Source organism: Hyla sarda, chromosome 7 (genome assembly GCF_029499605.1).
Source record: "Hyla sarda isolate aHylSar1 chromosome 7, aHylSar1.hap1, whole genome shotgun sequence".
Classification (NCBI taxonomy): Eukaryota; Metazoa; Chordata; class Amphibia; order Anura; family Hylidae; genus Hyla; species Hyla sarda.
The window spans coordinates 126660047-126683654 of record NC_079195.1 but is presented as its reverse complement, the minus strand read 5'-3'; the positions used below and the strand labels follow the sequence as shown (position 1 = coordinate 126683654).

The 23608-nt window shown below is 43.5% G+C and overlaps 2 long non-coding RNA genes across 3 annotated transcripts in view; both read left to right on the top strand.

Annotated features, from left to right (window-relative positions):
* The first annotated feature begins 2877 nt into the window (after nucleotides 1-2877).
* LOC130282453 (uncharacterized) lies at nucleotides 2878-3643 on the top strand. Its single transcript, XR_008846394.1, has 3 exons — nucleotides 2878-2967; nucleotides 3068-3232; nucleotides 3337-3643. It is a non-coding gene; the product is annotated as an uncharacterized LOC130282453 (long non-coding RNA).
* A 1881-nt stretch (nucleotides 3644-5524) lies between these two features.
* LOC130282454 (uncharacterized) overlaps nucleotides 5525-23608 on the top strand; it is a 36065-nt gene continuing 17981 nt past the window's right edge. For both annotated transcript variants that reach the window (XR_008846396.1, XR_008846395.1), the window contains exon 1: nucleotides 5525-5539. This is a non-coding gene — a long non-coding RNA (uncharacterized LOC130282454). The remainder of the gene's footprint in view (nucleotides 5540-23608) is intronic.

Genomic DNA, 23608 nt, shown 5'->3' with positions numbered 1-23608 from the left:
TAGATATGAGATAGATAGATATGAGATAGATAGATAGATAGATATGAGATAGATAAATATGAGATAGATAGATATGAGATAGATAGATAGATATGAGATAGATAGATAGATAGATAGATAGATATGAGATAGATAGATATGAGATAGATAGATATGAGATAGATAGATATGAGATAGATAGATAGATAGATATAGATAGATAGATAGATATGAGATAGATAGATATGAGATAGATAGATATGAGATAGATAGATAGATAGATAGATATGAGATAGATAGATAGATAGATATGAGATAGGTATGAGATAGATAGATATGAGATAGATAGATAGATAGATATGAGATAGATAGTTAGATAGATATGAGATAGATAGATAGATATGAGATAGATAGATATGAGATAGATAGATAGATAGATATGAGATAGATAAATATGAGATAGATAGATATGAGATAGATAGATAGATATGAGATAGATAGATAGATAGATAGATAGATAGATATGAGATAGATAGATAGATAGATAGATAGATATGAGATATATAGATAGATATGAGATAGATAAATATGAGATAGATAGATAGATAGATATGAGATAGATAGATAGATATGAGATAGATAGATAGATAGATAGATATGAGATAGATATATACAGATACAGGTAGATAGATGAGATAGATGATAGATAGATATGAGATAGATAGATATGAGATAGATAGATAGGTGCTAGATAGAGAAATAGATCAGTGTTTCCAACCCGAGGTGTCTCCAGCTGTTGCAAAACTACAACTCAGTTGTCCGGACATACTGAGAGTTGTAGTTTTGCAGCAGCTGGAGGCAGACTGTTGGGAAGCATAGAAAGATAGATAATCACATATCTATCTATCATTTCATATCTCTCTCATATCTATCTATCTATTTCATATCTATCTATATCTATCTATTTCATATCTAACTATCTCATATCTATCTATATCTATTTCATATCTATCTATATCTATCTCATATCTATCTATATCTATCTCATATCTATCTATCTCATATCTATCTCTCTATCTATCTATCTATCTATCTATCTATCTATCTATCTATCTATCTATCTCATATCTATCTATATGCATTTTCCAAACAGGGTGTCTCCAGTTGTTGCAAAACTACAACTCCCAACATGCCCAGACAGCCGTTGGGAGCATGGTGGGAGTCGTAGTTTTGCAACAGCTGGATGCTCACTGTTTTGAAAACACTGGGGGATTACCACCGGACAAAATGAGAACCCATTAAGGCATCCTTACCTCAACAGGACTACTAACTGCACAACAGATGACCTCCACCCCCCGCTGGTACAGTTCTTCTTATCTTCTACGCAGGCAGGTCTCAGGGGAATGAAGACAAGAACTTTTCAGAGCAGGGAGGCACGAACTTCTCCGTGCTCCCCGTGCTGGGGGGGTGGGGGGTGGCGGGGGTTTCAAGGTCACTGAGGGGGCACCTGAATCAGGCAACAGGCAGCCACGGACGTGATGGTGCTGAGGGTTGGCGCTCTTTTCTCCCGCGCCCCTTCTTTCTCCCGTGCTCCGGGGCGGGGACATAGGGGACGTGTTTGCGCGCGGCACACTCAGCAGCCCCAGGAGCCACCTGGAAGCGGCTCTTCCATTAGACCACTTAGGGCTTGAGCTTTGGTCGGGAGTCAGAGCGAGGCCTTAAGCGGTGGCCTAATGAAAGAGCCTCCTCTACATGGCCGGCCCTCTTTTTCTGTAAATATAGCTGTCGTGGGCCGCCCGTGCTATTCGCTGGGCCTATTTTAATGTAGGGGCCTGGAGCGGTAGCTCCATCCGTCCCTACGTTAATCCGGCCCTGATAATAATAATATTAATACACATTGGGACAGATGTATGAAAACCTGTGCAGAGGTCAAGTGGACCAGTTGCCCATAGCAACCAATCAGATCGCTTCTTTCACTTTTCAGAGGCCTTTTTAAAAAGGAAAGACACTACCTGATTGGTTGCTATGGGCAACTGGTCCTCTTTCCCTCTTCCCTGGTTTTGATAAATCTCTAAGACCCCCCCCCCCCCAGTGCTTTTAGCAAAAATAACACAAAGATAGCTGAGAAAATAAATAAGGGGGAAGATTTTGATGTTTGTTTGTTTTTGGCAAAAAAAAAAAAAAACATCAAACAAGAATTGTGTTTGTTCCTAGGCTTAGGCTGTGATTAAAAACAACATATAAATGGTGTTTTTCAAAGCCCACATTGCTTTATTTCTGGTGCTTTTTCCCCCCTTTCGACAGACGTCTGTCCAGCTATTGCAAAGCTACAACTCCCAGCATGCCCTTACAGCCGAAGGCTGAGAGTTGTAGTTTTGCAACAGGTGGGAAGCCACAGGGGATCGGTGTTGCAGTATGTCAATCTAGGGCCATGGTGTCTGATCTTGAACTGGCAGCAGGAGCCACGACCACTTTAAATCAATGGCTGCTGGGACGTCTGACTAGGGACATCCTTCGCTCCAGACTGCAACGTCAGGGACGTCACTCGTCAGACGTCCCGGCGGCCAGCGCTGCTCATTGAGCCTACCGGAGTAGCATTGATCTATGTAAGAAACCTATGGGCCCAGGCTGTTGGGGCAACCAAATGATATTACATATACAGAATGTCTGGTTAGGAGAAACAAATATAACGCACCCACAGGGAGTGGCGCCATTTTAATAAAAATTGTCAAAAACCTTAGATAACAGTCATACAGAATTTATTAGAAAGCTTTTTTGATTTTCAGCCAATCAGAGAGCAGCACTACTGAAATAGAACTCCCAGGAGGTAACAGCGTGTCACACATGTGATGTCATAACCATTGTCCACCAAAGAGCAGCACTGAGCAGAAATAACACTGCTCCTGTTCATTCTTCATCAGAAAGGGGCCGGTGCTGGACACTGTGTAGGGACGAGGGAATGCAAAGTCATACACATGACTGTGACTGGTAAGTGTTACATTGTTGTGTCCAAAAGATCTTTATTGCAGTTCCATGTGTATTTCTATGATAAACATGTAAATAATTTATCTTTTTTTTCTTATCTTAGATGCACTATTTCCAGGACATGGAGTAGCATTTCCGGACCTACAGCAAGACGTTGGATGAAGGCATAGCCCCAGAAATAACACTGCTCCTGTTCATCAGTGAGGGGCCGGTGCTGGACACTGTGTAGGGACACGGGAATGCAAAGTCATGCACATGACTGTGACTGGTAAGTGTTACATTGTTTTGTCCAAAAGGTCTTTATTGCAGTTCCATGTGCATTTCTACGATAAACATGTAAATATTCTATCTTTTTTTTGTCCCCTATCTTAGATGCACTATTTCCAGGACATGGAGTAGCATTTCGGGACCTACAGCAAGACGTTGGATGAAGGCACAGGCCTAGGAATCATGCACATACACAGAAACATTTGCCCAAATTATAGAGGTAACCTCCTTTAGTATGCCCAGAGGAAGGGCAATACAGTAGCCATGGATTCCCTACAGGTTTCCTCCCCTCTGGAGGTTTTTCCTGTCCTGAGTATTAGTTACTGTACGCTCTTTGTGAGTGATGGGAGGTTACAAAAAATCCCCTACACAAACATTTTAATAAATTATAAATAAAGTTCCACTTTTTTTAAACTGTTCTTTGACTTGTTCGACTCATTTATTTATTTCTGTGTGTGAATTAGAGTTAGCAAAACATGAATGACCAAAGCTGCTCTCCTGCACGATCTGCATAATGCGGTGCGGAGAGAGGCAACTGGTGCTGGGTGGTGCAGTTTATGAGGCAAACGTAGAACACCCAGCAAGTTCCATGCACAAGCCTTTTTCTGATGAATGGGACTCATGCAGGGAACTTGCTAGGGGTCATACGGTTGCAAAGGATCAACTTTTGGGTATATGAACTGTCCCTTAAAGGGGTACTCCGCCTCTAGATATCTTATCCCCTATGTAAAGGATAGGGGATAAGATGTCTGATCAAGGGGATCCTGCTGCTGAGACCCCAGCAATCTCCATGCAGCAACCAAAATTCTAAATAGTATGTTTAGATCACTGGTTCCTGTGGTGGGATTCGTGACATCATGCCACACCTTCTTGTGACATCACACCATCTCCCATAGACATAAATGGAAAGGGCGTGGCGTGAGGTCACGACCCGCACCACGAGAACCCAGAGTTCTAAATATATTATTTGGAACGCCGGGTGCTGCATGAAGATCGTGGGGGTCCCAGTGATCAGTCATATTTTGTCCTATCCTTAAGGTAGGGGATAAGATATCTAGGGGCAGAGTACCACTTTAAGGAATTAGAGAGTGTAGGCATGCCTTACAAGCAGGTAGAAAAAGAACAGCTGGGAGAAATGACAGGATACGAAGCAATGTTTGGCTGGGACCGATTTTGGGTGTGTTCTGGCCAATTAAAGGAGAACTATGGCAAAAATTAACTTATCCCCTATCCATGGGTTATGGGATAAGTAGCTGATCGTGGGGGGTCCCCCTGCAATACCTGGGATGAGACCCGTCGCTCAGTGAGAAGCGCGCGCTGCAGACGTCAAATCTCAATTTCCCTGGACCCCCCCCCCCCCTTCCTTCATGTCCACCACAGACGCCCCCAGACTGCTGTCTCTTACAGAGTTTTATGCCCAGAAATGGTTGGCTACTCCCTTTGTCAGTAGATTCTCATCCTAAATATGAAGACAATCGGGGAAATGTACCTGTGGAGAAGAAATGTTGTCCAGTTGCTCTTAGCAACCAATCAGATCACTTCTTTTATTTTTCAGAGGTCTTCTCAAGAATGAAAGAAGCAATCTGATTGGTTGCTATGGGCAACCTGATGAAAACATCTTTTTTCTCTTTAACAACTACAGTACTACAACTCCCATTGTAGTGTGTCTGTTCAACCTGTGCCTCCTCCAACCCTGACCCTTAGGGGGGCACAAACGGACCACACTGGGGGTACCACACTGTAGTCATAGGCGTGCGCACGGGGTGTTTCGGGTGTGCACAGGCACACCCTAATCACTGCAGGACTTTTTTTTTTTTTTTCTCACTACTAAACCCCAGCCCCACCGGACATCCCCGACATCACCAGGCCGAAATCCCCCCCCTGTCACAGCAAACCTAGTTTGACAACATACACGCCCTCCCCTCAGCCTCGTCTTGCTGGAGGAGCCGCAACACCACAACACCCCCTGAAAGGTTCTCTGTCTACTCAGCAGGGACGTGCACACATAGGAGTGAAAGGGGGCTGGAGCCCCTGCCTTTTCCTCACCTGCCCCTCTAGTGCCCTCATAAAAGGAGCTACAGACTAAGGGTGATAGGTGCAGTAAAAAGGATCCATTGCTGGGGAGATTTGTAAGTGGTTTAATGGAGGGTGCTGTGCCTTCCCTGCAGCAAGGGGGCGCCACTCACCCTGTCATTATCTGCCGTTTATCTGCTTCTCTCCACACGGAGGAAACAGGAGCAGGGGAGGCAGAAAGAAGCCCCGCCCACAGCATGTCCGCCCACACACTTCAGTCTATGCAGCCCTTACTGTAAGTAACTGAAAATATATGTGTGTGATTGTATGTGTGTGTGTGTGTGTGTATATATATATATGTGTGTGTGTGTATCCCTATGTATGTGCCTGTGCAGAGAGGGATGGCTGGGGCCTTAGTGTAAGTGAGTGTGTATATATGAGTGACTGTATGTCAGTGTGTCTGTATGATGTGTGTGTGTGTATATATATATATATATATATATATATATATATATATATACACATCATACAGACACACTGACATACACACACACACACAGATTCACTTGCTCACACACACACACACAGATTCACTTGCTCACACACACACACACACACACACACACATATATATATATATATATATATATATATATATATATATATATATATATATATATAATGTGAGCAAGTGAATGTATGTGTGTGTATATATATCTGTGAGTGATTGTATGTGTGTACCTGTATGTATGATGTGCTTGTTGGCTATATCTTTTAGTATATATTCCATTTTGTATATATGTGTCAGTGTCTCTTTGTATGTGTGTATATGACCTATGTACTGTATGTGTGTGTATATGACCTATGTACTGTATGTGTGTATATGACCTATGTACTGTATGTGTGTATATGACCTATGTACTGTATGTGTGTGTATATGACCTATGTACTGTATGTGTGTGTATGACCTATATACTGTATGTGTGTATATGACCTATGTACTGTATGTGTGTACATGACCTATGTACTGTATGTGTGTATATGACCTATGTACTGTATGTGTGTGTGTATATTACCTATGTACTGTATGTGTGTATATTACCTATGTACTGTATGTGTGTATATTACCTATGTACTGTATGTGTGTGTACATGACCTATGTACTGTATGTGTGTATATGACCTATGTACTGTATGTGTGTATATGACCTATGTACTGTATGTGTGTATATGACCTATGTACTGTATGTGTGTATATGACCTATGTACTGTATGTGTGTATATGACCTATGTACTGTATGTGTGTATATGACCTATGTACTGTATGTGTATATATTACCTATGTACTGTATATGTGTATATGACCTATGTACTGTATATGTGTATATGACCTATGTACTGTATGTGTGTATATGACCTATGTACTGTATGTGTGTATATTACCTATGTACTGTATGTGTGTGTATACTACCTATGTACTGTATGTGTGTATATGACCTATTTACTGTATGTGTGTATATATGACCTATGTACTGTATGTGTGTATATGACCTATGTACTGTATGTGTGTATATTACCTATGTACTGTATATGTGTATATGACCTATGTACTGTATATGTGTATATGACCTATGTACTGTATGTGTGTATATGACCTATGTACTGTATGTGTGTATATTACCTATGTACTGTATGTGTGTATATGACCTATGTACTGTATGTGTGTATATGACCTATGTACTGTATGTGTGTGTATATGACCTATGTACTGTATGTGTGTATATGACCTATGCACTGTATGTGTGTTTATATGACCTATGTACTGTATGTGTGTATATGACCTATGTACTGTATGTGTGTATATTACCTATGTACTGTATGTGTGTGTATGACCTATGTACTGTATGTGTGTGTATGACCTATGTACTGTATGTGTGTATATTACCTATGTACTGTATGTGTGTATATGACCTATGTACTGTATGTGTCTTTATGTTATGTGCTTGTATTTATTGTATGAAGCACATTATTAGGGAATTATTAGAGGAATGTAAGCACAGTATATAGGGAATTTATGGAAGCACAGCATATATTTCATTATATTGGAACATTATATTTTTATGTATTCTGGCACTGTGTATAGATCCTTAACCTGTTAAGGACCCAGGGCGTAAACTTACGCCCTGAGTCCCGGTCCTGCGATATAACGTGAAGCCGGGACCCGCCGCTAATAGCGCGCGGCACTGATCGCGGTGCTGCGCGCTATTAACCCTTTAGCCGCGCGCTCAAAGCTGAGCCGCGCGGCTAAAAACGAAAGTAAAAGTGCCCGGCTAGCTCAGGGAGCTTTTCGGGATCGCCGCGGTATAATCGCGGCAACCCGAACAGCTGTAGCACAGGAGGAGTTCTTCTTACCTTCTCCTGTGCTGTCCGATCGCCGATTGAATGCTTCAAGTCTGAGATCCAGGCCTGAGCAATCAATTGCCGAAAACACTGATTGATGCACCCTATGGAGATGGATCAATCAGTGTAAAAGATCAGTTAATGCAATGTTATAGCCCCCCCCCCCCCCCATAGGAGCTATAATATTGCATAAGAAAAGTGTAAAAAAATCATTAACCCTTTCAATTATCCCTTCCCCGAATAAAAGTTTGAATCACCCGGCATTTCCAAGAATAAAAAAAACACAGTGTAAATAAAAATAAACATATGTGGTATCGCCGCTTGCGGAAATGTCCGAATTATAAAAATATACCGCTTTTTAAACTGCAAAATATACCGCTTTTTTGGCGTACACGCAAAAAAATTCCAAAGTCCAAAATAGCGCATTTTTGATCACTTTTTATACCACAAAAAAGTGAATAAAAAGTGATCAAAAAGTCTGATCAGAATAAAAATGGTACCGCTAGAAACTTCAGATCATGGCGCAAAAAATGAGTCCTCAAAGCGCCCCGGAACACAGAAAAATAAAAAAGTTATAGGGGTCAGAAGATGACAATTTTAAACGTCTAAATTTTCCTGCATGTATTCATGATTTTTTTCTGAAGTGATACAAAATCAAACCTATATAAGTAGGGTATCATTTTAACCATATAGACCTACAGAATAAAGATAAGGTGTCATTTTTGCCGAAAAATGTACTGCGTAAAAACGGAAGCCCCCAAAACTTGTGAAATTGTGTTTTTTCATCAATTTTGTCGCACATTGATTTTTTTTTCCCGAATCACCGTAGATTTTTGGGTAAAATGACTAATGTCATTACAAATTAGAAATAGTGACGCAAAAAATAAGCCATCATATAGAATTTTAGGTGAAAATTTTAAAGAGTTATGATTTTTTCAAGTTAAGGAGGAAAAATTTCAAATGAAAAAACGGAAAAAGCCCGGGTCCTTAAAGGGTTAATGGTGGCACAGTATAGTTAAATAATAGTGGCACAGTATATAGTTCATTAATGGTGGCACAGTATATAGGGAATTAATAGATGAATGGTGGCACAGTATATAGGGAATTAATAGATGAATGGTGGCACAGTATATAGGGAATTAATAGATGAATGGTGGCACAGTATATAGGGAAATAATAGATGAATGGTGGCACAGTATATAGATCATTAAGGGGGGTACGGTATATAATTAAAGGGAAACTGACAGGCTGTTTACTCGCACTAAACCCAATACACTAGGTTACAGTGCAGGAGAACAGGAGAAAGATAATGTTATACTTACTAAATGTGGAGCAGCCGTTTTCTAGGTATTGCCCCACATTGCTAGTATGCGAAGTCAGTCTTGTGCGCAATGGAGGCGGAGCTTCCCTGCCTCCATCCTGTATGCTGTGCTATGCCTGGCCGTCTTTCTATATTTATAATTCTTTTTTTTTGCCAACTCTTGTATATTGTAGCATGTAAGCATATATTAGTGTGGTGTCCATCTCTTCAGTGTAAGAACCAGAGCTGTGTGGAGATTCCTGCATAAGGTGGGTGCTGGGTGATTGGGGATGGGTGCTGTGTGATTGGTGTTTGGTGATAGGTGCTGGGTGATTGGGGATGGGTGCTGGGTGATTGGGGATGGGTGATTGGGGATGGGTGCTGGGTGATTAGGGATGGGTGCTGGGTGAATAGGGATGGGTGCTGGGTGATTAGGGATGGATGCTGGGTGATTAGGGATGGATGCTGGGTGATTGGGGATGGGTGCTGTGTGATTGGTGCTGGGTGATTGGGGATGGGTGCTGGGTGATTGGGGATGGGTGATTGGGGATGGGGGATGGGTGATTGGTGCTGGGTGATTGGGGATGGGTGCTGGGTGATTGGGGATGGGTGATTAGGGATGGATGCTGGGTGATTGGGGATGGGTGCTGGGTGATTGGGGATGGGTGCTGTGTGATTGGTGCTGGGTGATTGGGGATGGGTGCTGGGTGATTGGGGATGGGTGCTGTGTGATTGGTGCTGGGTGATTGGGGATGGGTGATTAGGGATGGATGCTGGGTGATTGGGGATGGGTGCTGGGTGATTGGGGATGGGTGCTGTGTGATTGGTGCTGGGTGATTGGGGATGGGTGCTGGGTGATTGGGGATGGGTGCTGTGTGATTGGTGCTGGGTGATTGGGGATGGGTGCTGAGTGATTGGGGATGGGTGATTGGTGATGGGTGCAGGGTGATTGGGGATGGGTGCTGTGTGATTGGTGCTGGGTGATTGGGGATGGGTGATTAGGGATGGGTGCTGGGTGATTGGGGATGGGTGCTGGGTGATTGGGGATGGGTGCTGTGTGATTGGTGCTGGGTGATTGGGGATGGGTGCTGGGTGATTGGGGATGGGTGCTGTGTGATTGGGGATGGGTGATTGGGGATGGGTGATTGGGGATGGGTGCTGGGTGATTGGTGATGGGTGCTGAGTGATTGGGGATGGGTGCTGTGTGATTGGTGCTGGGTGATTGGGGATGGGTGCTGGGTGATTGGGGATGGGTGATTAGGGATGGATGCTGGGTGATTGGGGATGGGTGCTGTGTGATTGGTGCTGGGTGATTGGGGATGGGTGCTGGGTGATTGGGGATGGGTGCTGTGTGATTGGGGATGGGTGATTGGGGATGGGTGCTGGGTGATTGGGGATGGGTGCTGGGTGATTGGGGATGGGTGCTGGGTGAGGCCAGATACAGTGCAAGTTCTGTCATATAGAGGTCAGACCGGGGCATATAGGGGGAGATTTATTAAAACCTTTGCAGAGGAAAAGCCTTCTGCAAAATGAAAGCAGCGATCTGATTGGTTGCTAGGGGCGACTGCATCGCTCTTTCTCTGCACAGGTTTTGTATAAATCTCCTCTATAAAGCAGTATATTATAGGGCAGCTGTCACATGTTTTCTGTAAATAAGACTGACAGCACAGCCAAAGTGTATATACATATGGCAGACCTCAGAGAAACTGTTCTTGACTTTATTTTACAAAAGCACCAACTTTTATGGGAATGTCAAGGGGGCCTGGCGGGAGGTCCACTGTGTACCTGGGCCGCAGCACATTAAGTCTGGCAGACGTTTTTTAAATGATGAGAAGTGCCCTCATTTTTTACTTGAGCCCCTGCCCTCTAAAATGTTTGTGCATGTCCCTGCTACTCAGTACCCCTGGTACTGGTTCTCTGTCTTTTCTGTACCCCTGGTACTAGGTCCAATTTGGCTTAAGGCTTGTACTGGCCAGGAGAGCGTCTTGTCAGGTGTGGAAAAAATACATGCACACAAGATGCCCTCTAAGTACGCTCTGTTTTACTATTTGCCAACGTTCATATTATATATATATATATAATATATATACCGTGGTTGCTTAATAGGTACAAGTCAGCAGAACACAAAAACAGGATGTACGTGCACAATAGTTACGAATCAGCAGTTGAGAAAACAAGAAGTATGGTACGAGCCTTGCGGTTACAAAAGGCAGAATTAAAATATATATCATACAAGATTACAGATCTGTATTATTTTATCAAGTCCCTTGTATCCTTCAATCCCCTCTGAAAACCAGATGTCACTTTAGACAACTTGGTTTTTCTTGTTTTCTATTTTCTTTTGAAAAGTCTTTATGTAGGCAGCATAGCCTTCTGCCGAGTGATGGTGAAGTAGAGGGACTTGGGTGTCTGACGAGGTGGAGAGGAGGATTTTAGTATCTGCAGCAGATCTCTGTGCTTGCAGCGTTTCATACATAAGAAAATAAGTTTTATTGACACATATACTATGAGGGCAATGACAGTAATGTGTATTATGAGCTGCAGAACGCCCCCTATCCATCCTCCTACGCCCTTGAGCCAGGTAGCGGGATTCAATATTGAAAAGGTATCCCCCCCCCCACCACCACCACCACTTATCCTTGTTGATTTCATTGTCTTTGGCATATTTGTTCCTCAATTTTTGTATGTTCCAAAGCTGGTGGCGCATCTGAATTGTTCCTGAAGTGTCTATGTAATGGCAACAAGTAGGACCTATGCAATAAGTCTTTAGGCATTTTTTTAAGTAACACCAGAAAGGTATCTATCTTAATCTACCGCAGTAGCCCACATCTGGGTTATTCCATGTTGGTTCAGTAAATTGGTATTCTAACGTGTCATTGCATGGTTGGTGTCCTGTTATATTATTGCAGTCTACGTCTTGAGTAGCCTTAGTAACGAGGGTGTTATTTGGCCACTTTGGGTCATGTAAGTACCTTTCTATCTGGCTGGGTTTAAGAAGATCAGTACTTGCGGATGTCCTGCGAAAACTAACTTTTATCCCTTCTGTGGGATCTCTCCTAGGTCTAGTATTTGTGTGACTACTCGAGTTACCCAGGAACCCCCCTTGAAAGCCAACACTTGTTGTGGTCCTAGGCCTGGGCTGCTTAAGTTTCTCTGCCACCATGGCTGCCCCACCCATCCTACTATAGGAATTTCCACTGAGGTGTTTCAGTTCTTTGCGTATGGTGTCTCGTTGTCAGCAAGCATGTCAAAACAGTCTCCCTGAAATAATTCATATGAGGGCACAGGGATAGCAAAGTAGGGCATGCTTTGGGCAGACACAGGGGCATGGGTGCATATCCAACAATCCTTCGCAGTGAGGTTTTGTGCAAACATTATATGGTGTTTCAGGAACTTATTGTTTGGGTGTCTCTCTAATTCATTCTGCAGAGTCACCGTGGGGTGAATCAAAGTCAATAAAATCATTAATGCAAACATCATGAGAATTAGTTTCTTCGACCATCTGCCAGAACAAGGCCAGGGCATCAGCGGGTACATCTTTCGGTAGGCTTTCAAGGTCAGAGCTGTCTGCCCCCGTTACTACCTCCTTTGGGTGATGTTGGACGAGTTTGCTCCGAGAGGCGTGGATCCAAGAAGGGCTGTCTTCCGTGAGACCCGCCATCCTTGTCACGGCAACAACTGTGGTTGGGGGTCCAAAGGTGAAGTCTCCGGGCTTCTTTCCTTTTGACAGAGTCTTAACCAGGACAGTGTCACCTTCCTGGAACTGGTGTGTTGGTTCCTGTGGGAGAGAAGGAGAATTACAGACAACTTTTTGTTCTACTTTATCAAGGGTTTGGGTAAGGTCTGTGACATATTGTTCCCTTATCTGGTCGAGGTCCCCTTCTTCTGTTATAAGTGGTCGTTGGGCCCACGGAGTCGGGAAAGGCCTACCCATGAGAATCTCAAAAGGGGAGAGTTTTAAAGTCTTATGGGGGGTCATTCTAATTTCTGAGAGTATGATGGGCAGGACTTGTTTCCAGTTCTCAAAGGTGCTCCCTGTGGCCTACTCCGTGGAAATGAGCAATAAAACTGGGGCACTGTGTTGGGGTATGCATGGTGTCCCCTCTTTGCAGATCAATCCTGGTACAGGATGTTACTGCAATACCGGATAACACCAATCATATTCCTCTTGTTCGGGAACAGAGGACTGGAGAGAGAAGAATTTTGTTTTCTTTCTTTCTTCAAGTGAAGGAGGTGTAAGAACTGGTAACATCAGTGAGACAGGTTGTTGTGTAGCAGCCAGTTTGGCGGTGTGGTCTGCTAGAGCATTGCCCTTTGAAATGTGATCAGTCCCACGTGTGTGTGTCCTGCAGTGAATGATGGCTAATTGTGATGGTAGGGTAAGTGTATGTAAATGGTGACAGGTTTCTTAGCAAAAAGTGTACAGGCGCTTGTGAGGGCGATGAGTTCTGCAGGTTGTGCGGACTTATAGGGGATGGACTGGGCCTTGAGGACAATGTCAGGTAATTGGACAATAGCATAACCGGTATGGTAAACATTGTCATTGGGGCGGGTGCATGACCCATCTACAAAGACTTCTGGAGCATCAGATATGGGCACTGAAGAGAAGTCGGGTCTGGGTGAGGCGTCAGTGTGGATGGCTTGCAAGCAGTCATGTATGTCCGGCATCACATCATCATGAATTTTCAGGCCAACTAGTGCGCAGGGCAAGATGTAGTGGAGGCATACACCATTTGCAAGGATGGATTACTGAGGAGAATTACCTCATATCCAGAGAGCCGTTGTGTTTACATGTGTTGTGTATGTAGGCCTTTAAGGAGAGAGATAACATCATGAGATATGTACAAGGTAGTGTCATGTCCTAAAGTGAGGATGGTAGCTTGTTCAACAATCATAGCACAGGCAGCAAGAGCTCGCAGACATGCTGGCATCCCCTGTATGGAGACGGGCATCACCTTTGAGAAAAAGGGCACAAGGACGTAGTTTACCTCCATGAAACTGTGTCAGCACACCCGCCATGGTTTTACAATTGTCTCGTGCATACATGTGGAAAGGCAAATTGTAATCTGGGAGGCCTAGCCCTGGACTTGTCATTAAAAGCTTTGTACATTTATGAGGACCATTTGATGAGATCTGGTTTGCCTGATAGGGTTGCATCTCTATGAGCAGTCGGGAATCCACTGTCTGCAGTAGTTTATCATACCCAGAAAAGATTGCATTTCTTTCTGGGCGTGCGGGGTGACCAGGCCCGCTACAGACTGAACTCTAGACATGCTCAACTCCCTTTTCCCTTTTGGCACAACAAAATCCAGATATTCAACCTGTTCACAACACCATCCTCAAGGCAGGCCTCCTCAGAGAAACTACACAGTAACAAATCATCAACATATTGGAGGAGAACTGAACCCTGGGGGGCATGCCATGAGTTTATAAAGGCTTGGAGGACAATGCTGAACACAACTAGTGAATCATCATACCCCTGGGGCATTCTACACCAGGTTAACTGTAGTCCCTCAAAGGAAAAAGCAAAAAGGAGTCTGGTCTCTTCGTCCACTGGGATCGAGAAGAAAGCATTCTTCAGATCGAGGACAGAAAAATGATTTGCTTGTGCTGGGATTGATGACAACAGTTGGGTGACATCAGGAACTATAGGGGCAATAGGCACAATTAGTCTGTTGATGGCTCTCAGGTTTTGGTACAAAACAGACAGTACCATCAGGTTTGGGGACCGGATTAATTGGAGTGCAGTAGGGAGAGACAGTATGTTCTAAGACTCAAGTTTGTAGGAAATGTTTGATCATAGGGCGGATACCTTTGAGTTTTTTAGGTGACATGGGGTACTGTTTTTTGGTAGACCGGGAGAATGTCTGGTTTGAGTCTTGCCTTGTATGGTGTCCCACATCATGGTCTCCATGTGACCAGACAATGGGGTCTACCTCAGGTGGGACTTGGGTCGGGGACATAACAGGATAACGTTAGTACCCTGCAGGTGTGACTATGGGTGCGAGGTCAGACGTGACATGTAACCTGGACTGGGATGCAGTGATATGTAATTTAAGTTTACATATGAGGTCTCTTCCCAGGAGGTTTACAGGGCATTCAGGTATGATACGAAAGAATGGAAGGTTAAATGGTCACCCTCGGGGCATTGTATATACAGGTGCTATGAACATACTCTATTTCAAACAGTAGACATATATATATATATATATATATATATACATACACAAACACACATATCTATATATATGCACATACATATATATCCCCTGAAAAAGAAAATTACTCCAGATCCGAAGAAGAAGAAGAGGCTGTCATGCTCCCTATAAACCCCGCCTTACTCCTCCCAAACCTCTATGTCACCAGTCACCGCCCCTTTGAGTCTGGCTTCTTGTCTTTCCCCAGTTCTGGTCAGTCACCATGAAACGTCTAGTATCACATGTGTTACTGACAGTGTTACTTTACATCAAGAGACATACAAGAAACATGTAACAATACCGACATTTACAAATACTTAACGTACAACACACAGGGCCCACATTCTCACCAAAGATATAAAAATAAAAGTGTACACAGCTCTCTTAAAAAATTTGAAAAATAATTATCTCCAATGCGCATTGTTTATAATCCAGTAAACCATTAGCTTGATTTTAAATGCCTAAAGTAATGTTTATCAATTAAATAGTGATCACTTTTTTTTAATTTATTTTATCTTCTTGGCCAAATTTCTTCTCTTATTACTCCTGTAATATAATCAGACAATTAATCGCATTTCCTGATACATTTCATTTTTTTTGGCATCAACCCTGTGTTACTGTGAAGGCAAGAAATTAATGAAATATCATCAAATAGTTCAATTTAATACCACGTGAATATATTTTTCTTTTAACACCATTTTCATTACAACACAAACAGCTTCACAGGGAAAACATTCACTGGTCATTTGCTATACACTCTTAACTCATTAACACACCTCACACATATACAACATACTTTATATCATAAGAACCATCCTATAAACGCCATCATATGACTACATACACAGGGCTTTCCTAGCGATGTACCATATCACTCCATTCCATAGCACTGAACACTCATCTTCACTTCATTTATTCCAGCAGTTTCAGCTCTGCTCATCCTACATTCCTCATGCTGCTTCACATGCTTTCTCCTTCACAAATCACCTGCTTTTCCACCAAAACTTTGAGTCTCTATTTCTGACAACAATCTCTAATCATATCAAACAATTTACACAGCCCTGCATCATAACGCCAACATGCTGTGAACCTTTTCCAAAATTCAGTAACAGTTTCAACTAGTTTTTTTGTTTGCATGCCACAGCAATAGGCAGTGGTGATTTTTGTTTGAAAACTTGGTTAAGTTCCTCTTCTAATTCTCTCCATATACGCTCTCTACCCTTCTCGAGATTACAAATGTAGTTGTTAGAGTGGGGGTCAGGTGGTATTTATCATTGGCCTCCTTCCTTAGGAATGGGCTGGAGTCCTTCACGAATTCTGACCAACCAGCTATATCATCTACCCACGGATTCACTAAGTCCCATCCTGTAGGGCTAACTCGGGCCACATAAGCCTTACATGTTTCATCAGGAAGGGGAGGAGGATATGACTTAGATGATTTGGAACCCATGTTCAGTAATTGGTGCAAAGCCTCAATCTCTGGATTTGGCTGTACTGAACTCTGAAGTCTCCAACAATTCCTCTCAACAGAGTAGGGATTCTCTAGTTTAATTGCACCAATCACTGAGCATGCACGGTATCTCTGAACAAACTGTCACTTGCTTTCCCCACATCCCGGGTCAACAAGTTACCTCTAGCCGGGAGGGTGGGGCGTCTTACAGATGTTTTGAGAACCAGCAGATTATTACTATTATTATTATTATTATTACAGTTATATGCACCTTACTCTAGACATTAAAGCAATGTTAGTATACTCATGTGTCTTCTTAAGCTTAAAGGAAAAAGTTACAAGTAAAACACTAAACAGAACTAAACAGAAATACAAGAAGTTTTTGTAAGCGTTAAGCCAAATTGAAACAAGACAACCACCCTGGATTGTCAAATTACTCTTAGTTCCTCATTTCCCCTGTTCCCTGAACAGAAGGCAAATACTGTAATACTGTGTCCTAGACACGATATGAAAGTAACCGTTATACTTACTGAAATCGAGACGTGGCCAGTGCCCCCCGGATCGACAATACCACACAAGGATATGGTTCTTACCGGTCTGGAGGATGACCCTCTCGATCCCGGACGAGCCCCCAGCTGAAAGGTTCTCTGTCTACTCAGTACCCCTGGTACTGGTTCTCTGTCTTTTCTGTACCCCTGGTACTAGGTCCAATTTGGCTTAAGGCTTGTACTGGCCAGGAGAGCGTCTTGTCAGGTGTGGAAAAAAGACATGCACACAAGATGCCCTCTAAGTACGCTCTGTTTTACTATTTGCCAACGTTCATATATATATATATATATATATATATATATATATATATATATACCATGGTTGCTTAATAGTTACAAGTCAGCAGAACACAAAACCAGATGTACGTGCACAATAGTTACGAATCAACAGTTGAGAAAACAAGAAGTATGGTACGAGCCTTGCGGTTACAAAAGGCAGAATTAAAATATATATATCATACAAGATTACAGATCTGTATTTTTTTATCAAGACCCTTGTATCCTTCACCCCCCACCCCTCATGTTGCTGGAGAAGCACTGTGAGATCCAGTACCCCCCCCCCCCCCCAACCCCTAATCACAACCACATTGCGGCTGCTTTTCTGCTTACCTCATCCTGACGAGGAGCGCTGCTTCCTCCCCCGAAGTGCCTCTCTCTGCCTCAGCTGCTGCTCGACAGTGTCTTCAAATCAGGGTGAAAAGGTCAGTCACAAATATCGGCCATTCCTGTCCTCAGAGCCTCAGCCGGACAGGGAAGAGACACTGACCTGGTGAGGCTCCTTTCATGTGTGATCTGTCTGCTAAAATGTGTATCTAATCCCCCAGTGTGTGATCTATCTGCTAAAATGTGTATCTAATCCCCCAGTGTGTGATCTATCTGCTAAAATGTGTATCTAATCCCCCAGTGTGTGATCTGACTGCTAAAATGTGTATCTAATCCCCCAGTGTGTGATCTGTCTGCTAAAATGTGTATCTAATCCCCCAGTGTGTGATCTGTCTAATGAGCTGTGTATCTAAACTCCCCATGTGTGATACTGTTTGCTGAGCTGTGTATCAAATCCCCCATGTGTGATCTGTCTAATGAGCAGTGTATCTAATCCCCCCATGTGTGATCTGTCTGCTAAAATGTGTATCTAACCCCCCCATGTGTGATCTGTCTGCTAAAATGTGTATCTAATCCCCCAGTGTGTGATCTATCTGCAAAAATGTGTATCTAATCCCCCAGTGTGTGATCTATCTGCTAAAATGTGTATCTAATCCCCCAGTGTGTGATCTGTCTAATGAGCTGTGTATCTAAACTCCCCATGTGTGATACTGTTTGCAGAGCTGTGTATCGAATCCCCCATGTGTGATCTGTCTAATGAGCAGTGTATCTAATCCCCCCATGTGTGATCTGTCTGCTAAAATGTGTAACTAATCCCCCATGTGTGATCTGTCTGATAAAATATGTATCTAATCCCCCAGTGTGTGATCTGTCTAATGAGCTGTGTATCTAAACCTCCCATGTGTGATACTGTTTGCTGAGCTGTGTATCTAATCCCCCATGTGTGATCTGTCTGCTAAACTGTGTATCTAAACCCCCCATAAGTGATACTGTTTGAGCTATGTATCTAATCCCCCTTGTGGGATCTGTCTGATGAGCTGTGTATCTAATCCTCCCATGTGTGATACTGTTTGTTGAGCCCCTATATCTAATTCCCCCATGTGTGATCTGTCTGATGAGCTGTGTATCTAATCCTCCCAGGTGTGATCTGTCTGATGAGCAGTGTATCTAATCCTCCCATGTGTGATACTGTTTGCTGAGACCCTGTATCTAATCCCCCCATGTGTGATACTGTTTGCTGAGCCCCTGTATCTAATCCCCATGTGTGATTTGAGCTGTGTATTTCACTTTATGTTTGATATTGTCTGCTGAGTTGTGTATCTAATCCCCCTATGTCTGATACTGGTTGCTGAGCCCCTGTATCTAATCCTATAATGTGTGATACTATCTCTATCTTTTTTTTTTTTTTTTAAACTTTATTTTAGTTTTAATTGTGTATAACAAGAACAAGAAAAGTAACACGGTCCATCCAACATCATGGTCAGAATTACATGTGCAATCATATATAGCAGGGTACATAAATTCCAAGGGTTACATGAACAGGAAACATAATATAAGGCATTATAGATCTTTGGTCCAGTCGAACCACATGTCAATACGTTGTTTAGAGAGTCCTAGGCGTTTAGCTATGAGACCCTCAAGAGTAAGATTATGGCGTATCACTGCTTTAATAGCCTGTGGGTCCGGAACATCCGTTGACTTCCAACATTTAGCAATAGCTGTTCTAGTCACTGTGAGAACATGAAACAAAATCGTAATCTGCTTAGGAAGTAACAGGTCTACATTCATGGTCAGCAGGGCCACCTCCGGACCCCACGCGAAGGGGACCTTAAGCAAGTGATCAAGAAGGTCCTTCACCTTTCCCCACAATGGTTGCACCCTAGGGCAAGACCACCAAACATGCAGTAGTGACCCCTCTGCAGCATTGCATCTCCAGCACAGAGGTGACACCGAGGTAAATATTTTAGCAAGTCTGGCTGAGGTGTAGTACCACCTGTACATAAGTTTGCGGGAGGCCTCAAAGTGGTTAGCGCACCTAGAATGTTTTTTCGGTAGGGAAAATGCTAGCTCCCACTGTTCGTCGGAGAACGTCATAGCTAAGTCTTGCTCCCACTTAGTCTGGAAGGGATAACGCTCTGGGCAATCTAGTTTTAGTATCTCAGAATACCCAATCGCAATGCCTTTCTGAAATGTCTCCCCATTCGAGAAGTGGGATTCATAGGTCGTTTTAAGGGGAACCACCGGCCATTGTAGGGAGTGTATGAAATGTCTCAATCTAAGGTATAAGAAAAAGTCCTTATTGGAGATCCCATATATGTCGACTATTTTAGAAAACGGCAGCAGTCCATCCACGTCTACCACATCAGCCAGAATTCTAATTCCCCTAGTCACCCAGTGTCGGAAGTCAATGTCAGGAAGGAATTGGCCAATTGCTTCTATGGGAGCATCTTGTAGTCTTGGGGGAAGTAGTCTAGTGCATAACTTAGACTTGCACCACATCCGAATTGCTGCTGCTATAGTAGAATAGGGAGAGGAGGGCGAAGACGTAGGGTTGAAGCGAAGAGTCCATAGAAAATAGAGAAGTGAGTCACAGGAGAGAAGGTTAGCCTCTATATCAACCCAGTGCGGTGGGTCCACTCGCCACCACCATTTCTTCAACTGGTCCAATAAGACCGCCTGATAGTAAGCCCGTAAATTAGGTACTCCCATCTCCCCTCTCTCCACAGATTGATACAACAAGGATGCACTCGTCCTAGGCCGCTTCCCAGCCCAAATAAAGCGGAGTATCATCCTCTGAAGCTGCGCTATGTATGAGGCCGGTACTATCACTGGCAGATTCCTAAAAAAGTATAGAACTTTAGGCAGTATCATCATTTTAGCAGTAGCTATACGTCCGGCCCATGAGATAGGTAGGGAAACATAGTGTTCCATAACCTTCCCAATTTGCGCCTTTAAAGCAGAAAAATTCATTGACACTAAGTTGTTAGGGTGAAGGGTTAATGATATGCCCAAGTAAGGGATCTGTTCTTTTGCCCAGCTAAAGGGAAACAGTAGTTTCAGCTCATTCTCCAAATCCCCAGGAACATCAATAGCCAGTATGTTGGATTTAGAGGCATTCAGCTTATAGTAACCAATCTTGCTGAAGCTCTCCAAAACTTCCATCACAGCTGGTAGGGAGGTTCGAGGCCGAGAAAGGCACAGGATAACGTCATCAGCAAAAAGGCCGATTCGGTGATCCGTAGGGCCTATTGTTATGCCGGTGATGTTGGGCGAGTCCCTGATGTGCTGCGCAAACGGTTCCATAACTAATGTGAAAATGACCGGGGACAGGGGGCACCCCTGTCTTGTCCCATTACTAAGAGGGAAGCTCCCGGATAAGGCACCAGACGAGAATACTCTCGCCGAAGGTGAGGCATAGAGGGCCATTATCGCTCGAATAAACGCAGGTGGAAATTTAAACTTCTGGAGGACCGCATGCAAGTACCCCCAATGCACCCGATCAAACGCCTTCTCCGCATCCAGGGACAGGAGCAGAGAAGGCGTCCGATCAGAGCGGGCCTTAGAAATCAGGTTCAGAAGGCGTCTAGTGCCATCAAGAGTCTGACGCTGCCGTACAAAGCCCACCTGGTCTCTATTGACCAGAGATGGGAGGTATGTATTAAGTCGGGACGCCAACACCATAGCGTACAGCTTGATGTCGCTGTTTAGTAGCGAGATGGGTCTATAGCTACCTGGATCATCGGGGGGTTTACCTTCCTTGGGGATAGTCACTATCAGGGCCTCCAACATCTCCTTCGGGGGGTGACCCAAGTCATTTATACTATTAAATACTCTAGTCAGGTATGAAGCTATCAGGGTGTCAAATTTTTTATAAAAGTCATTCAAAATGCCATCCGGCCCTGGGGACTTGCCTTTTTTAAGGGAGCGTATACAGGAGGCCACCTCCTCTTCAGAAAAGGGCCTATTAAGGTCTTCTGCCTGGTCCGCAGACAGGGCGGGGAGAGATACAGAAGAAAGGAAAGAAGAAATAGCCACAGCAGACGGCTGGTGAGTCAAGGGATCCAAGCGTAGATTGTACAGTTTTTCATAATAGCTAGCGAAGCAATCAGCCATGCCCTTTGGGTCAGTAAGTTTACCACCCCGAGAGTCAGTGAGATAGGCTATTCTAGATCTAACCACTTTTTTCTTCAGTTGTTTCGCTAAAATAGAACTAGTCTTATTGCCTTGCCAATAGTACTTCATTTTGAGTCTCCTAAGTGCTAACTCGTAAGAATGTAAAGATAAAGTGTGCAGTTCAGCCTGCAGTACCTTAAGTGCAGCAGCTGCCTCAGGTGAAAAGCAAACTTTATTACGTCTGTGCAAGTCCGCTATCCGTTGTTGAAGGTCCAATGTGCGAGACACTCTTCTCTTTCTCTCATGTGCCGTCTGACTAATGAAGTGGCCCCTAATGGTGGCATTAAAGGCGCACCACAACGTAGTGTCCGTTACCGTCCCATTATCATTAACCTGAAAAAAAGCAGGAATAACTGCAGCGGTGGTGTCTGCATATTCTGGATTATTTAAGATCATAGAATTAAGCCGCCAGACAGAGACCGGATGATGTGTGTATGTCTCTCTAATAGTAATACTAATGGGAGAGTGGTCAGACCACTCCAGAGGCATAATTTTAGTCTGTGCTATCAAGGGGAGCAGAGACTTAGACACTAAAGTATAGTCTATGCGTGAGTAGGATTCGTGCACATTAGAGTAAAACGTAAAGTCCTTTTCAGTAGGATGTGTCACCCTCCAAGCATCATATAACCCAAAGGCAGATACTAAAGAGAAAAAACCTGTTGGGCCTATTCTGGAAGAAGCAGCTGTAGAATCAACCTGTGGCCACATCGTCATGTTAAAATCTCCCAGGAGTACTATGTGACCTAATGCTACTGTCTCCACCTTGCGCAGGAGTGATTTAAGAAACACACTGTCGGTGATTAGGTGCATACACGTTTACCAATGTATATTGTACCCCATTAAGCATACATGTTAAGATAATATATCTCCCATCAGCATCAATATGGGTATGTTGCACAGAAATGGCCACAGATTCACGTATAGCAATGGACACCCCCCTCTTTTTGTGCAGGGCATGGGAGTGAAACATGTGAGGGTATCTAGAATGTTTAAGACGACCAGCATCTTCTAAATTCAGATGTGTTTCTTGTAGCGAGAGAACATCGGCATCTAAACGCCTAGCCTCACCCCAAACCAGAGAGCGTTTAAATGGCGAATTCAATCCCTTAGTATTAAGGGAAACCAGCTTAAGTACCATAACAATATAAAAGGGAGCCCTGAATTATAAGCATCGACTTCATAACAACAAGCACATTCACCGCCTCTGGTATCATCCGCCATCGCATACAACCAGGGCACCCTGGACTCAAAAACATGTACCCAAGAGACCCGGACTGGACAGACCAACAAACAAAGGGAAAACACAAAGAAAAGGGGAACAAGAACAGGGGAAACACATAAACACATATGTCAATAAAGGCCATGTGGTAAGCCTCAGTGGGGGACAACAGTTCACAAAATGTCCGCAGCTGGGCCTGAGAATAAAAAAAACAACTGAAGAGTACCTAATCAGCTCCAGAGAAAAAAAGAAAAACAGGGGACATAGTAGAACCATAAAGACTGTACCGGATCCAGTCGCAGCAACCATAGTCCATAAGATCATATGTCCAGGGCAAGGTGGGGGATCCCAGTAACCCAGTGTCACTTAGATTTCCGTTTACGGTTGGTGACCAGGTTCCATTCCTCTTCCACAGCAGGTATAGGAGAAGAACCAGGGGATCGAGTTGAAGAGGCAGGAACACGCAGATTCCACT